The following is a 16,461-nucleotide window of genomic DNA, read 5'->3' as shown; positions in this document are numbered from 1 at the left end:
TATGAATGGTTGCAAATGAAGATGATGCGTTGATTGGAGGAAAATGAAAAGTTCCCAGTAAACCGGCATCTTTAACTAATCCTACTCCAACATCCTTATATGGGATAGTCGTTTTACCGACATGCTGAATACTCTCCGAAGAGGCTGGGTCGGATGAAAAGTAAGCAGTTGGTCTATTGTTATGATCTTTCCATTATGTGGAAACTTTATGACTCTAAAGACCGATGAAACGACCGCTGTCATAGCGCAAGACCAACTTCTACCCAAGAGAAGGTTGTAGTCTAGAGGGGCATCAACCACCTCCACATCTAGACTAACGGTTTTTCCTTCAACCCCTATAGGCAAATCCTGTAGAATGCCAGAAGGATGAAACCCACGGCCATCAAAGGCCTTAAGAATTGTCGGGGATTGATTTAGTGAAGGAGAACCAAGCGATCTCCAACATTGTACCGACATAATACACGTTGAGGCTCCCTCATCAATTATAGTCCGATGAATAGGCATGTTTTTGACTATCACTGGGATCTGGAAAGCCATTTGATGAGGCAAACGTGGTGTACTATTTTCTAGATCAAAGATTATTAGGTTCGGGTCCTGAACGTCAACAACTCCTATAGCTGACAAAAGTAATTTACGCTGTGCTGGGCATGATTGCAGCACTTCCAAAGCCGACATCGTTGAGGGTGAAACAGCTAAATCCTCAACAATGCTATAATTCTGAGCCGCTCTCGCATTCAGATTGAAAGCTGACTTTCGAAGTATACCCTTGGCGGGCGGTTTGATTACTAAGTCTGGATTAGGTTTCTCGATCTGTAGTGGATCAGAACCGGGAGCTGAGGTTGATGGATTAATATGAGAAGATTATGCTTCTTTGCCATCAACAGGACTTTTACTACCATAATCTTGAGATCGAGTCGCAATCCTTACATGGGACATCATCAATATGGGTTCTTCATTGGCACTCGAGGAAGAACCTATCATCTTGCTATCTTGATTTGGAAATGGATCCTTCAAAACAGCAGGAGTTTGGGAACCTTTGACGATCTTCACAACCTCTGCTCGATGAGGGCAGTCTCTTGTAAAATCTTCTTCGTCACAAATGAGACATGGATAACAAGGTTTGCGCTTTTCATCATTGGATTCCGCCTTTTCAGATTTCTCTTTTGAACTTTTGTCTGTATTATTGTTCTTCTTTCCTTTCTTCTTTCCACCGGATTTTGATTTAGTCGTAGATGATTCTACAACGTGAATATCGGCGGAAACATCTGCAGAAGAATCTCCTATCGGGGAATCAGGCAAGGTTATGATAGGAGAATAATTCTTGGAAGAATTCTTCTTACTTTTAGTGTTAACCGTACCAATCATACCGTCAGCGGCATGAGATCCCGAAGGAGCTGCGGTGATTTGATTTGACTTGGGAAGATCGGGGATCTTTTCGTGTAACGTACCTAACTGAGTATAGACCAAGTCAAGGTACTGTGCTTGAGCAATCACTTGCTCCTCAGTAACAACTCCGGCTTTAGCAACATCTTCAGTGATCCTTGGCAACAAATATTTTACAAACTACTCAGCCAAGATTTGATCCGGAATAAATACCTTCACTAAACGTCGTCGACGTCTCCACTCATGAATATGATCTGAAATGTACGTGGATGTCGATTGTTTTAGCAAAGTTAAAAATTCTGTGCCGTTGTCATATCGGACTGGCAACTGGAAATGAGTTAAAAACGAGGTAGCTAACTGACTAAAATTATAAAAAGTGTCTCGCGGTAACTCAATGTACCACTTGGCCGCGAGACCAATTAGAGTGCGCTGGAAAAGTCTAAGACGGATCGAATCATCTGTGATGGAGTTAGATGCACACCAGAGGTGGTAAGTCATCACATGGTTCGACGGGTCCTCTCCAAATTTACCTTCGAACTTGGGAATGTCACTGGGCAACTTATTCGGCATTGGCAGCCAAAACGGAAGATAATTAATTGGATCAATAATAGAGTTTAGGCTTCTGTGATCCATATTAAGTTAGAGAAAGATTTCGGCGAAAATCACATGGAAAGTCATTTGTCGACGCGTTTCGAACCAACCAGTGTGGTTCATCGTCAGGACAAGTTGAAGAACAGATCTAGCGTAGCATGTTATATAGACCGAGCGAAGCCTCCAACGGCTAGTTTGACCAGCCGCTAATATTGACCAAGGGACCAGGATCAAAATACAGTAAGAAAATTAGTTGCAACAGACTACTTCTAAGACTAAATTAAGGGAGAATGAAATAATAAAAATAACAAATTAAACAAATAAATATATATAAAAAACTCACGAAATAAAAATAAAATAAATCCACAATCAAATAAAATAAAACAAATGAGAACAGATAAATAAGAGTTAAAACGCGCATGGATCAATGGAATAAAACGCATACCAATAGTAAAAATAAAAATAAAACAAATAAATTAATTAATTAATTTATAAAAATTAAAACTTAGTAATGAAAAATAATAATAAAGCTCTAAGAATAATGAAATCAAATAATAAATAAAGGGGGAATAAAACCTAACTGAATGACCAAAGGTAAAGAATAAATACCTAAATGAAAATAAATAATAAGAATAGAAATAAAATAAAATAATTAATAAAAAGTAATAATAATATTAATAATAATAATAATAAATTAATTAATTAAAACTAAAAATTAATAATAAAATAATAAGTGAATTAAAATAATAACCATAATAATACGAAAAATAATAAAAATTAAATTAAATTGAATAACCAAATGAAGATAAGACAAAACTGAAAGACAAAATAAAAATAATAGTATAAATGAATAAATAAATAAAAATAAAAAATAAAAAATAAATTAAAATAACTAAATTAATAATAATTACTAATAATAATAATAAAAACAAATCAAGTAATCAAGTAATAAATAAAGGGGGAATAAAACCTAACTGAATGACCAAAGGTAAAGAATAAATACCTAAATGAAAATAAATAATAAGAATAGAAATAAAAATAAATTAATTAATAAAAAGTAATAATAATATTAATAATAGTAATAATAATAATAAATTAATTAATTAAAACTAAAAATTAATAAGTGAGTTAAAATAATAACCAAATAATACGAAAAATAAAAAATAAAAAGAATAAAATTAAATTGAATAACCAAATGAGGATAAAACAAAACTGAAAGAAAAAATAAAAATAATAGTATAAATAAATAAATAAATAAAATAAAAATAATAATAAAAATAAATTAAAATAACTAAATTAATAAAAATTAATAATAATAATAATAATAATAATAACAAATAAAGTAAGAAAATAAAAGGGAAAAAATAGGTGTATAGAGTAATGTATACAGTTAAATACAATAAAAATAGCGAGTTAAATAGTAAAATAGAAAAGCAATATAAGTAGAAAAAGCTACACTGAGGTCCATAGATAAAATTAGAAGAGGCGAAATAATGACGATAACATAAAAAATGATTTTCGCCGAAATCTTTCTCTAAATTAATTGGATCGTTCATTAGGCGCGATAAGTCTAGTAAGTCCAAAGTTGCGATAAACGGTAGCTGCCGATTAGGATCCCTAAAACTCTAGGTCATGAGACCAACCCCAGGAGGAGGATATCCAGGATAACTAGGAATAGGAATCGCGTTCGGGATATTGTATCCTCCTGGAAAACCAGGATTAACTGGACCGTACTGGGGTTGTTGTGGTTGTTGATAAGTGTACCCAGGATACGGTTGATACTGATAAACTGGCTGCTGGACAATAGGACCGAATTGGTACTGTCCCTGGTACGGTTGATAAGTGAATTGTGGTTGACTTGTGACAACCGTACTTAAACCAGGTTGTCCTACAAGCATCTGAACCATAGTTTGAATCGTGGATCCAGACGGTGGTAAAGATGTCTGAGGAGTAGATACAAGAACAGTAGAAACCGGAGCTGTCGATACTCCAGAAGTAGGTGGGGTAGATTGAACAGATGTTGCGGCCGTTGCAGCAGTCATTTGAGATGGATTACGAGGCGTAGTAGGCCCAGACTGAGAAACTACCGAAGGTACATAAGTTTGAATACTAGACTGGACTGGTTGCTGGGGTGAACCAGAAACTAAGGGTTGTCCAGTTTGAGATGAAAATTGTACATTTGGCTGCAACACCTGTTGAGTTTGCGATGGATCTCACACTATGTTCATTCCGGGGTACTGACCCATAACCGGTTGAGAATATTGAGGACCATAACCGGGTTGAGGGTAGGTTTGATAATTGAAAGGTACATTTCCCGTCCCTTGAACATAATATTGACCTTGGGGTGGTTGGAAACCTTGGTTCGAGTACTGACCTTGGGGTAGATACCCCTGAGGCACGTACTGATACTGAGGTTGACCTTGAGGTATAAATTGATATTGGGGTTGACCTTGGGGTACATATTGAGTCTGGGGTTGACCTTGAGGAACGTATTGTACCGTAGGCACGTACTCTCCTTGAGGTTGCCCCCCAGATGCAAATTGTGTACCTTGAGGTTGCCCCCCAGGCGTTAATTGAGGCTGCCCCCTAGGTGGTAATTGGCCACCTTGAGGTTGAGAATTGGGAATAGAACCTGACATCATAATAATGTCTTCTACACTCAATGGCTTTGCACCATTGCTTCCACTGAATAACCCTTGTTCAATGGGTTGAGGAGATGATCCCGAGAAAGTACCAGAAAGTGACTGATACCTAGAGGGAACAGAAGGACCGTCGTACAAAAAAGATTCAGGAAATTGAGTAAACATGGACGACTGACCTGACATATTTACGGGAGTATAAAATCCCCTAGGTTGATAAGGAGCACGAGGTGGTGAAAAGCTTAACACTGGGTTTTCCAAATAATTAGTTAAAGAAAGATACCAAGTAGTACTTCTAGGTGGACTGTAAAAAAATGATTCACGCTCCCTTAGATCAATAACAGCTTTATTTTCAGGGATAGGGATGCCTACTTCTTCTTCTGGAGCAAGTTCTTCAATAGCTATCAAACCAGAAGGAAGATTTTCGGTGATTACTCTTTCTACCCTAGGTGAATTAGGAGCACTAGAAGTTGGAGAGACAAACCCTGATGTTGGAGTAACAGGTTCAAATATTTCCGGTTCTTCGCCTATATCACTAGTAGATGAAAAGCTACCAGCAAGTTCGGAAACCGAAATAGCTTCAGGATTATAACCTGTTTCTATAGTTTGGTAATCAGGATGAACAACCAACGAAGACTCTCCTTCTTCAGGTGACCCAACTTTACTGCCACTAGGAGTTACAAGGACTTTCAAGCCTTCAAGATGGCTCGGGACTTCTTCAGGAGGTTGGCCTCGAAGTCTACGGGACTTCCTCAGTAAATCAGCCACGGTTACAAACTCAGGAGACTGGCCCCGAAGTCTACAGGACTGTCTTGGTAATTCAGCCACAGTTAAAATTTTTTAACTACTTCAAACGCAAACAAAGTAAAATCTCAATGAAAAACACCTAAAGCCTCTAAAGAAACAAACAAATTTGAACCACACGCCTAAAGAATCTAGAGATCAAACATACACAAACAGTAACTTTCCGGACCGAAAACACTAGTTGGTGATGAAATCCAACATCACAGAATTCAGTACAGAAATGGCGGTTGGAACAGTTACCCCGGCAACCTACTTAATGAATAGACTGGACCAAGTTCCTCCACTTAACCGTCTCGAGTGAAGTGAACCCCCCAGAAAATCCAAGTGAGTCTAGCCGACGTCTGCTCAAGGTACAGTGGGTTCTTCCCACCACTGTCACCTTAGGAAGAATCCTAAAGAATATGGTCACTAAGGCTACCAACTGAGACAAATACACCTGGGGGAACAGTCTACGATCCAATACGCACGCAAGGGCAGAGTAGCAAGCTCAATCCCCATGAAGGCTCCTTGACATAATCCAAGGTTTACCAACAAGTGACCCCAGGCTCCTCGACAATGGTTAATCCGAGGTTTACCATTTTTAATACGTGAATATCTGGCGTCGTTCCCAATGAGGAAGGATTGATTCCCACACTGGTTCGGACACGATCTCGTGCTTCTACTTTAAGAGGAGCTTTCCTAGAGCATAAATGCAAAAATTGGATTTGTTCCTACCACAAGATACAGCTACTTGTTTGTTTTTACTGTCTTGGAGAGTTAATTACTCTCCTACTCCAAGACACTAGCCTAAGCTAAGTTGGTGTATCAGAGCCCTAGAAATAAAATGTTACTAAGTGAATTTTACTTTAAGAGTTAATTTTAGTGGTTGTTGTTTAAGTCAAGAGGTGGTGGAGATGAAACTCGTGGTGTAAAGACTCGACTCGAAATCACTAAAAAGATGCACCTAAGATGATTTAAACAATCTTTTCTCTTCGATGAACTTCTAAACTAAGAAAGAGTTTGAGAATGAAAATACTTTGTTAACACAAATCTTTCTCAATTAAACAAATTAAAAGAAGAGCTTATCCTTTTCCAAAGCACTCAAAAACGAGACAACTGGCTATTTCACACAAATTTCCCTTTTCTTTTCAGAGCACTCAATCACTACAAAACAAACTTTTCAAAAAGAGATTTTTTTTTTTTTTTTTTGTAAATAAAACACTCAAAACTAATGAAAATGACTAACTTTGAGAGCTACAAACTATAAAAAGCTACGTGAAGTCAAAGCCTACTAAAACTCTTTTTGAGGATGTTTTACTTAGCTAAATGTGAGCTAAGGACTAATTTATGCAGAATCACAATTAGTCAAAAAACAACCAATCTTTCATTTTCTTTTTGTAAAAATGAAAATTCCAAACTTTCAACTACAAGCTTCTCGAAATTTTGAAATGAGAAAACTCAAAGCGAATTCCTCAACAAAGGGAGATTTCATAAATGGTCAGACTCACAAGAAGACCAATAGACACCAAGGTAATCTGAGGTCCCTAGGGCTTCTAACCTCAGATCCACTACACAACCAAAAACGAAAAACAAACCCAACAAGCAAAATTCCTAGGAATTCCACCTAAAACCCTAATGCTAATGAAATCAAACCAAGCAAAGTTTTTGATAGGGAACAAGCAGGTCTGGGCAATGGCTAAAACCTATAAACAAATTCTAAACTGATAAAAAGAGGAAAATTTAAAATTTTTCAAGTTTTTGACAGGGTATGCAGGCAACCTGTTTACACAGGTGCGTCTATGCTCTGTGCACAAAGGAAAAGTGCGTACAGGTACGCACTGTGCCTAACTCAGAGGGTGCGTACCTCTCCCAAAACTATGAAAAATGAAAACTAACTCAAAATTAACTAAATTCATCCAATCCCACAATCATCAAGTCAAAAAAAGAAATAGGAAAAACAGTTTCTCAGGTCAAAGTATAGACAAAGAAAACAATCAAATCCCCAGTGGAGTCGCCATTTTGTCGCATGGAATGAGTCGATCTTGCGGACAAGATAGACCTTCCTAGAATCCAAAGAAGAACTAACGACAAGCAGACCAACCAGACACTATCTTTCTCTAAATATGCTTTAATTAACAATAGCAAACAAATTTTTTAGGGTCTACCTTTCGTCCAACACAAGCTTGTGGATGCCCTCGCTCCTTTGATCCAAATGAGCTCCTTTTCGCGAATCTGTAAACACATTAAATAGCACATGAAAAACCAATTGCATAAAACATATTTAACATGAAAGTCGAGGAGTCCATGAAACATATAACATAAGATACTTGTTGAGAAAAATGAGTTTGATTGTATTAATTCGAAAGAAGAAGAACCTTACAACCTTTGCCTTGATGTTGTACAAGCTCCTCCCAGGGTCCAACAAGATGTTTCCTCTCCTTTGACAAGTTTCACTCACTCTCCAATGGAACCAAGAGGTATGTGATCTCTCCTCTCAAGCTCAACCAAAGAGTCTCAATTTCACCAGCATTTACCCTCAAAGTGTTCAGCTTCTAACCTCTCTAGTCCTCACCCCAATGCCTGTATTTATAGTGCAATGGAGGGAAGTTACTAGGTCCTCCTTCAAAGGGATAAAGCCCTCCTTCAAAGGGATATCTCCTTTAGTCAAGGGATTAGCTCCTTCTCTTTTGGGATGCATGAACCACCTCAGAGCAAACAATCCACATCAAAATTCCTTCTAGAAAACTCTAGAATTAACCCAAAGTGAGTTTTTTAAGATAAAAATTGTGCCTTTTGACTTTCACAGGGGTCTGCACCTGCACCGTTAGGAACAGAGTGGGTAGGTACGCAACTTTTGTACACAGAAGGTGCGGGACCGCAGGTGACCATGAGAGAAAGTGCAGAACCAAAGTTACATTGATTTTTAATGTCTTTCTCCCACTTCCAAAGCTTGATTTGAAGAGTTGAGGTCCTAGACTTTCTTAGGAGGACAGTACAAGTGATGATAGACCCATACTGACTACAAATAATCACAGTGACGATATTTTTGTGTAACATGCACATTAAAAATTCCAAAACAGTCATCCCATGGTCTGCACTAAAAAAATTTCAAGAACAGTCACAAAAAAAATTATTTTTTGTCACCTTGGATGCATCCTATCACATTGGCTCCTTCACCATCTTGAAGAGGACTATTTCCTCTTTCCAACGAGCCCTCACTCAGCCCCTAACTCCCTTCCATTATGGAGATATTAATTTTTGAAAATAACATATGTCAAAATTGACCAAAGTCTGCTAGCCGACTCATGTAGGCTCACTAAGACATAACATACCCATTCAATAGATGTGTCCCTTCAATTATGGAAAACAACTATATATATGAACCTATGTGCATTTGGATAAGTATAAATTCAGTTCAGAATTGTGGTGAAGAATACAGATCTTAGAGACAAAGATTAGTTCACATCTCGTGAACTAAAGAACATAACCAGCCACCTTAAAGCACATATTGCAGACTGTTTTATGGTGAATTGCAGACTGTTTTTATGGTGGATTATAGATTGTTTTAGGGTGGTTGAAGACTGTTTTGTAGACTGTTCCAGTCCTCATCTCCAAGCTATGGAAAGGGTCCCCAAACTTGACTGCAGGCTAAGTAATTAACCCTCGGACTGGTACATCTGTTGTGAACTGAAGTCTTAACCTTTTTTTGCTATGGTGTATCTATAAGTCTGCTACATACTTGACTACAGACAGAGTTATTATCTTGGGACAGAGTTCGTATGGTGGTCTGAGCAACGGTGCCTCTCCCTACATGTAGACATAAGTACTGTGCCTCTCTTACTGTGAAGATAGTATGGTGAAGACATTGTACAATTTAGTGCTTGAGTGGAGATGATGATCTAATGAAGTAACCTAATGATACTATGCATAGAAAACATAAAATTGGGTGTTGTGATCTTGGTGGAGCCTAGATCAGTAGGCATTATAGTCTCGGTGTAGCCCAAAATTGTGGGTATTGAAATATTGGTGAAACTATGGTGAAGAAGTGTTGGTGAAGCACTGATGTAACATGGTGCAAGAATATTGTTGTTTAATATATGGTGCATAATTGGGGAGATGTGTTGAAGAAGTGTTGGTGAAGTACTAGTGCAGTGTGGTGTAAGAATATTGTTGCTGAATAGATGGTATAGAATTGGTGAGTTGTGGTGAATAAGTGTTGGTGAAGTACTGGTGCAGCATGGTGCAAGAATATTGTTGCAAAATAGATGGTGGAGTATGGTGCAAAGTTGATGGTCTAGATTGGGTGATGAAGAATGGTGTAGTGGAGCAAGCTTAATGTAGCATAGTGAAGAGATCTTGAAGAAATATTGAAGCACCCATTGAAGAGCTTGTGGAGAAATCTCTTGTTGGGAAAAACACTGTGAAGACTCCCTCGAAAAGTTCTCTAAGATTCCCTTAAAGAGGCTTAGAGAAGGTATAGAACTTGGACTGCCTTTTGCAGACACCTTGAAGATCTTGAAGATAATGTTGAAGACCATGATGCGTTAGCCATCATGAGGTATCTTGGAGATCATTGGTTGGGTACCATGAAGGACAACGAAGACACCTTCATGTGAAGAGAGCAAGGTTTCCATTAATGACATAAAGTGAAGACTATAGTGAAGCTGAAGATTGATAGGGCTCGGTGAAGAAGACGATTGAGAGCCATGAAGTATAGCCAAACATATCTTGATGAAGTAAAGCTAAGGGTTGGAGCCTCAATGAGACAAGGTTGGTGTCTGTACCAGAGATAGGGTTGGAGACCTAGAGGTTGGTGCCTCAAATTGAGAAGGTTGGAGCCTTGGGAAGTCCAAGTTGGTGCTTCACAAAATATAGGTTGGAGCCTAGGAGATTGAAGATAGTTCTCTTCATCTAGGGTTGGAGCCCTACACAGAAATTGTACTTGATTTATTGAGATTGATAAAAGTATTTATTTTTATTGTTCATTTGGTGTTCTAATCATAAGTGATCTAACTAGTAAAAATAACAATTGAAAAGAAATACTGATTCACCTCCCCCCAAGTATTTACAACAAATTCTTATGTCACTGTTAGGATCATACCTTAGCATGCTGTCTGAAACGAGTATGAGAATCATCAATAAATCATGAAATAAGCCAAATAGGTTATTATCCAATTATTGACAATGACTTATCAATGTGCTAGACAACTTATAAATGATTTTAGGGAACTTAAATGAATCTTATACCATTGTTAATGCAATGTTCAAATAGTTGTAAGTTAAACAGTGAGGAGAATAAGGGTTTTGAGAGGAAAACCAATTGATGTTTTGGCTAGCTTGATGACTAGAAGCCTTGTCCAAAATTTATCCAATTGAGAGGCTACCTACAACCACAAAAATATGATCAATATCTTTGGAAACAACAAGTTTTAGCTCAGAAATTTCAATGACATCCAAATCAAAAATGAAAGGAGGGAAAATGAGACAAGGAGAAGGAAAGGACTAGGGCAGAAAAGCCTATTAGTCCTACAGCTAACAGAACAGAGGCCACTAGGGCTTGTCGTCAAGGGTAAGGAGGCCTTAGAGGCCTGCACAATCCCTAAAGGGTCGCAGCCAAGGGAAGAAAGTCCCTTGGGGACTGTGACAAGGTGAGGGAGGAGGGATAAGGGAAATTGAAGGAGTAAAAGGGGATAGGAGGCTACAACAGAGGAGGGAAACATGGGAGGAGTAGGGCTGATTGAGGAGGGGAGGAGGTCGCTAAGGCCCGTGGCCAGGCCTAAGAGGCCTGGAAATGCCTACGACAGGGGATAAACGGCTCACGACGAGGCCTAGGAAGCCAAATTATGTCTGCGATCAAGGCTCAAATGCCCTTAGGGCTTGACAACAAGGAGTTAGAGGTAGAAATAGGCCAGTGGCTCACTAAAGGAGGAAGAAGAGGCATCAACTAGGGCTGGAAGGGATCACGATGGGCTTAGGAGGCCTAGAAAAATATCAAAACCTTGTAAAAAATGAACGATTGCTTTAGATCTTCAATAATCGCCCAAATAACTATGAATTTGCTAAATGTTGGCCTTGCAAATTAAAAGGAGACTAGATCTTACCCTCAAGGGCCTAAATCTAGCTAAAAGCTCCATCATCTCTTCTTGAATAGTTTGAATCTCACCTTCACAAATGAAAATAAAATTTCCCAAAAAAAGCAATATATACAAAATCTAAAATAAAATCCCAAACTCTAGTTATTGCAAAACAACGGTTAGAAAAAAATCAATTCTACAAAATTATATGCAAAAAATTATTTACAAGATATATACAAGTATACAATGTTTGTAAATAAAATCTTTTGAGAAAATTATTTTTTCAAATAATGACAATGGATCAATGTATTTTCAAAAGTTAGGTTATCAACCAAAGTCTTAGTGAAGTAAGAAAATCACATAAATTTCCCGGAGCCCAAACATGGTTAGCCCATGCCCATAGTCTGTAAACTTGGAACCCAAGGGCTAGTGTACCTGTAGATCTCTATAATATTTCTTCAAACAAATTTGTTAGACATAGTGAATCACATCACCTAACATAGACCCAAAATCTACCAGTAGAATTTTCTTATCATTGACAAATGAATAACAAGCTTATATACAAATTAAGCACAACATAGGATTAAGAGATAACTAGCATGTACCACAAATCAATGAGACAAGGACACCATGAAATGAACCCCTAAGTCTTTTATTATGATATTCAGACGTTTCCAACAGATCAATTGATCAATACCAGCATTACAAAATTTACACTGACCAAAGATATCCAAATAGAAGCAAAATGACAGCTAGTTGGCTTGTTCCCCATCAAAATAATCTCAACCGTTGATAAATGTTTGATCATCTTTTAATCTCCTCCTTTGAAAATATTTATTTTTGAGGAATTTTTTTTTTTCTCTTAAAAACCATTTTTTATTAATCCAAAAATTAATATTTTGGATTAATTTCCTCAAAAATTTGACTTTGACTTAACCACCAAGGTCCAAGGGCTCAATATTTCTTAAAAAAATCCATTTTTTCCTTGGTGGGGGACCTCGAAAAATTAACATTTTTTGACCCACAAATTGTTTGGTCATTTTCCACTTAGAGAAATTATTTTTTCTAAAATTTTTTTTTTGACTCTAAATTAATTAATTTTCTGGCTTAGGATTTAATTTTATTTTTGCTAGAAAAATTAATTAATTGACACAAGAGGGGATTAATTATTTTTTCCACCCTTTAGCCATGGTGCTGATTGTGAGGGACCATGCACTAAAATATTATTTACATTAGATATTACAAATTCAAACCTCAAAAGGGGAATACCGATTCGTTATAGAACCTCGTAATATTTACCAAATTCTACAATACAATATGATCTAGTAGACCAAGTGATCTGTAATAAAATAATGTAGACAAATAACTTAAATTATTCCCAAACCACTTTTACAAAGACTAGATATAACACTAGGACTCACCTAAGACCTTGCCAATGAATTCCACCCTAGCTTTGGGGTTTAAGATGGAGGGAAAAACTTTGCCGATTATCTGTGTTTAGAAACACACATAATGCAGTGAGACAAAAAATCTCCTAGGATGAAATTCGTTGCCAAAACCATAGGCTTACCTAGGTTGTTACAAAATTAAATTGTCGTACTAACATCATTTACATTTACAATTTGCATAAATTTGGTTTACAATGATATACAAACTGGTTGGCTGATGATTCTGAACTTTGAAAAATTTTGTACAACTGCATGCTTGGACTTGTGACAAAATAGGTGCAATGGGTTGCTAGAAGGACCAAAATTTTGAGGTTGTTGAGGGTGGAAATTTTGGATTGTAGCTCGACCAAAATTCTGAAGTTGTTGGGGGTCAAAATTCTGGATTGTTGTTGGGCTAAAGCTGCTAGACAAGAAGAGACTTCTGGAGTTTGTTGAATCATCTTGAAAGGCTGAATGGGTGGAGAGGAAGGTATTTTGGGTCTAGGGTCTTGGTCTATCTCAATTTGATTTACTAGTGGAAGAGTTGGACTGGGTTTTCCCCTATAGAAGGGTTTTAGTCCTGGCTGAGTGCCTACATATGGTGTCACTGATATTCGTGTTTTGTTTTGATGATTTCTTGATGAAACTAACATAAAAGAATAATATAAAAGAAGATAATAAAACTACAAGAATATCACAAGTAATTATCAATATAATAAAAATCTTTTGCCTTTCTGATTTTCTAATAGATTGGTATCGCTTGTAGGTTGGTGCCTACAAATTGATGTAACAATAGGTTGGGCCTATAATATCTTTCATATAAATATGCTTTTTGGTTTTTTCCCATAAGGGTTTCCATGCATATCTTGTGTTACATGTTCAATTTATAAGATTGATCCTTCATAGTGTTTTAATTGTTTAAATAAGTAGAAAATTGTATTATACTAATTCACCCCCCACGCCCCCCCCCCCCAAGTATAATTGTGAATCCAACAAATCTTTCCATGGAGCTTTCCCATTAGATTTTTTCCTATAGATTTGATGCTCTTGAGAAGAACTATCTCTTCAAAGACCTTGAGAGGGATGGATTGGAGGTAACCATGAAGTAACTCAAGAATGAGAAAATCCTAGCACCTAACATAATTCTAGTAGTCTTTACAAGCAATGGTGGCATGTGGTGGGCCCTCCTTACTTGAAAATGTGCCAAGAAGCTAGAAAAAAAGGGGGTATGGGGGAATTGGTTAATGTTAGGTTCATAAAGCTTATCCATAAAGGTGTTAAAATAAAGTTAGTGGGTGAATAGTGCCCAATCACTCTATGGAATGAACCAATTCAAAACGCCGCAAATGACACCTCATATCATAATATTTGAGGCAACCACTTAAAACCATCATCTATGTCCTTTATAATCCATTGATTTGACCAAATAATCACTTTTTCTTCACTATGTGATTGCCAATAAATGGAGAGAAAGGTACCATATGTGGAGTGCACAACCAGATGTACATTTTAAGATGAGTATATTAGGTTCAACAACAACAAAAGGAAGTCTTCGTAAATTCCTTTGAAGTTCACCCTTATAGGCCAAAGAGAAAGAAGGGCACTAATGTCTTAAAAAATAAATCTACATTGTGCCACCTTTTGTTTCAAAACATAGGAAAGAAGAGAATGCTAGCCTTAAATAAGGATCTAAACCCTAAAAAAAACCCCTAAAACCCCTAGAAAAAATGCATCAACCTTGGAGGAGGGTTGAAACCCTAGGAAATAGTAGAAACCATGTGCTTGCTTGAAGGAGGGTTTAAACCTTAGGAAAAACACTAGCACACCCAAAAAAATATATGATTGAGTTTAACCCTAGAAAAGAGATGATTGACAAAACCCAATCTAGGCCTATAATAAACTTTAGACTTGGACATTTCTCTAAGGGTGCCATGAGAGCCATTTAAAGCTAGTATGAAATGTAGAAATCAAGTGGGTGTTATCTTTGACTTGATATCTTAATAGTCTTTGTATTTTTACTCAATGATACTGATATTTAGACCATATAAGGTCAAAGTATAAATGTCATATACCTTTGGGTAAATCATGTAAGTTATTAACAAGTATGAAATTACCATTGAGTCCTCACTAGGCTTGTGAACATTTCTTATAAAAACTAAACAATCTTGTCTTTTTTATTGTTTGTAACTGCTTTAAAGTTCTTGTGGCAAAGAATGGGCACTACTTCATACTAAAATACGCATTTTCCTCTACAACTGACAACCTTAGTTGTGCATGCACCTTTTTCGATATTTTAAGCTAACAACCAATGAATGGGTGTTCTATGCTCCTAGATTTTATGGGTGGAAGGTGTTAATTGTTATATATATATATATATATATATATATATATATATATATATATATATATATATATATATATATATATATATATATATATATATATATATATATATATATATATATATATATATATATATATATATATATGTTAACACAAAAGTTTTTATTGACAACTTTTAAAAGCTTATTCCAATTTCTTATCTAATGATCTAAAAATGTGTTGTATGTTAGGATTTTGAGTTTGTTTAAGTTTGAGTTGGTGTTTATATTTGCAAACCAATTTGATTTTCTTAGACTTCTGCCAATGATGTAATTAACAAAATGAAATCCTTGAGTAACTGGAATTTGAATGTAGCCAAATTGGTTTTCAAACTTAATTTCTTGTAGTAATGTGTACATTTGTTGTCGTTTGGAATGTTTGTAACTCACTATGTACATTTTTTTTCTAGGGACTCTCTCCTGTGGTTGAAAGTGTTCTTCGAAATGATTTGGAGCGCTTTGCATTATTCGCAAAAGATTATCAATTGAAGTCTTCGGCTAAATAAGTGCTTTAATGTTCAATAAGTAATATTGTTCAAAATATTGATTTATGCTAATGATGCATGTATTTGAATGATTTTCTACTTGAAAATTGTTGTCTTCATTTTGTAATTGTATCATAAGCTATCTAATATCAAACAATACTTGGGATTGATTGTTTTCATATTAAAAATGTTAGACCAGAGGCTTAAGAAATCATAATTTGCTTGCATCATAATTTTGCAATGAAAACACTAATGAAAATCAATCAACTAGAACCTAAATTATTATATTCCTAACACAGCCTAAAAAAATAAACTTTTAAGACTACAAACCAATGGAGCATAATCTTTACGTTTTGTTAAATTCTCGATTAATTATTGAAAAGATGTACAAATGGGTTCAAACTTAAATTAGAAAATACTCATTTCCATGCAAAGAATTCATTTCAGTACAATTTTACTTATTGCTTACACTATCCAAATATGTGCACCTTACCTTCAACATTTTTTTGGTATGCAATAGTTCAATTTTATTAATTACTTTAATAACACAATTCTAGTGCCTTGGTTTGTGAGCATCAAAACATAGGTACATGTATTTTTTTCTCTATTGATTGTTAGAAATGGTTGATGTTTAGTTTTTTGGACGGTAAAAATCCTATGATTGGAATAAGATATGATTCCCTAAAAGGTATAGATGA

At 36.1% G+C, this 16,461-nt stretch overlaps 1 long non-coding RNA gene across 1 annotated transcript in view; it reads left to right on the top strand.

Moving 5' to 3' along the window:
- Nucleotides 1-15,897, top strand: part of LOC149246596 (uncharacterized) — a 297,794-nt gene extending 281,897 nt beyond the window's left edge. Inside the window, exon 3 of the long non-coding RNA XR_016265575.1 lies at nt 15,689-15,897. This is a non-coding gene — a long non-coding RNA (uncharacterized LOC149246596). The remainder of the gene's footprint in view (nt 1-15,688) is intronic.
- Nucleotides 15,898-16,461: the final 564 nt, after the last annotated feature.

The sequence above is a fragment of the Pinus tabuliformis genome, chromosome 7, assembly GCF_031772625.1.
Source record: "Pinus tabuliformis cultivar Carrire ecotype Pingquan chromosome 7, CPIR1, whole genome shotgun sequence".
NCBI classification, from domain to species: Eukaryota; Viridiplantae; Streptophyta; class Pinopsida; order Pinales; family Pinaceae; genus Pinus; species Pinus tabuliformis.
The sequence above is the reverse complement of the archived record's forward strand: the minus strand, read 5'-3'. Positions and strand labels throughout refer to the sequence as shown.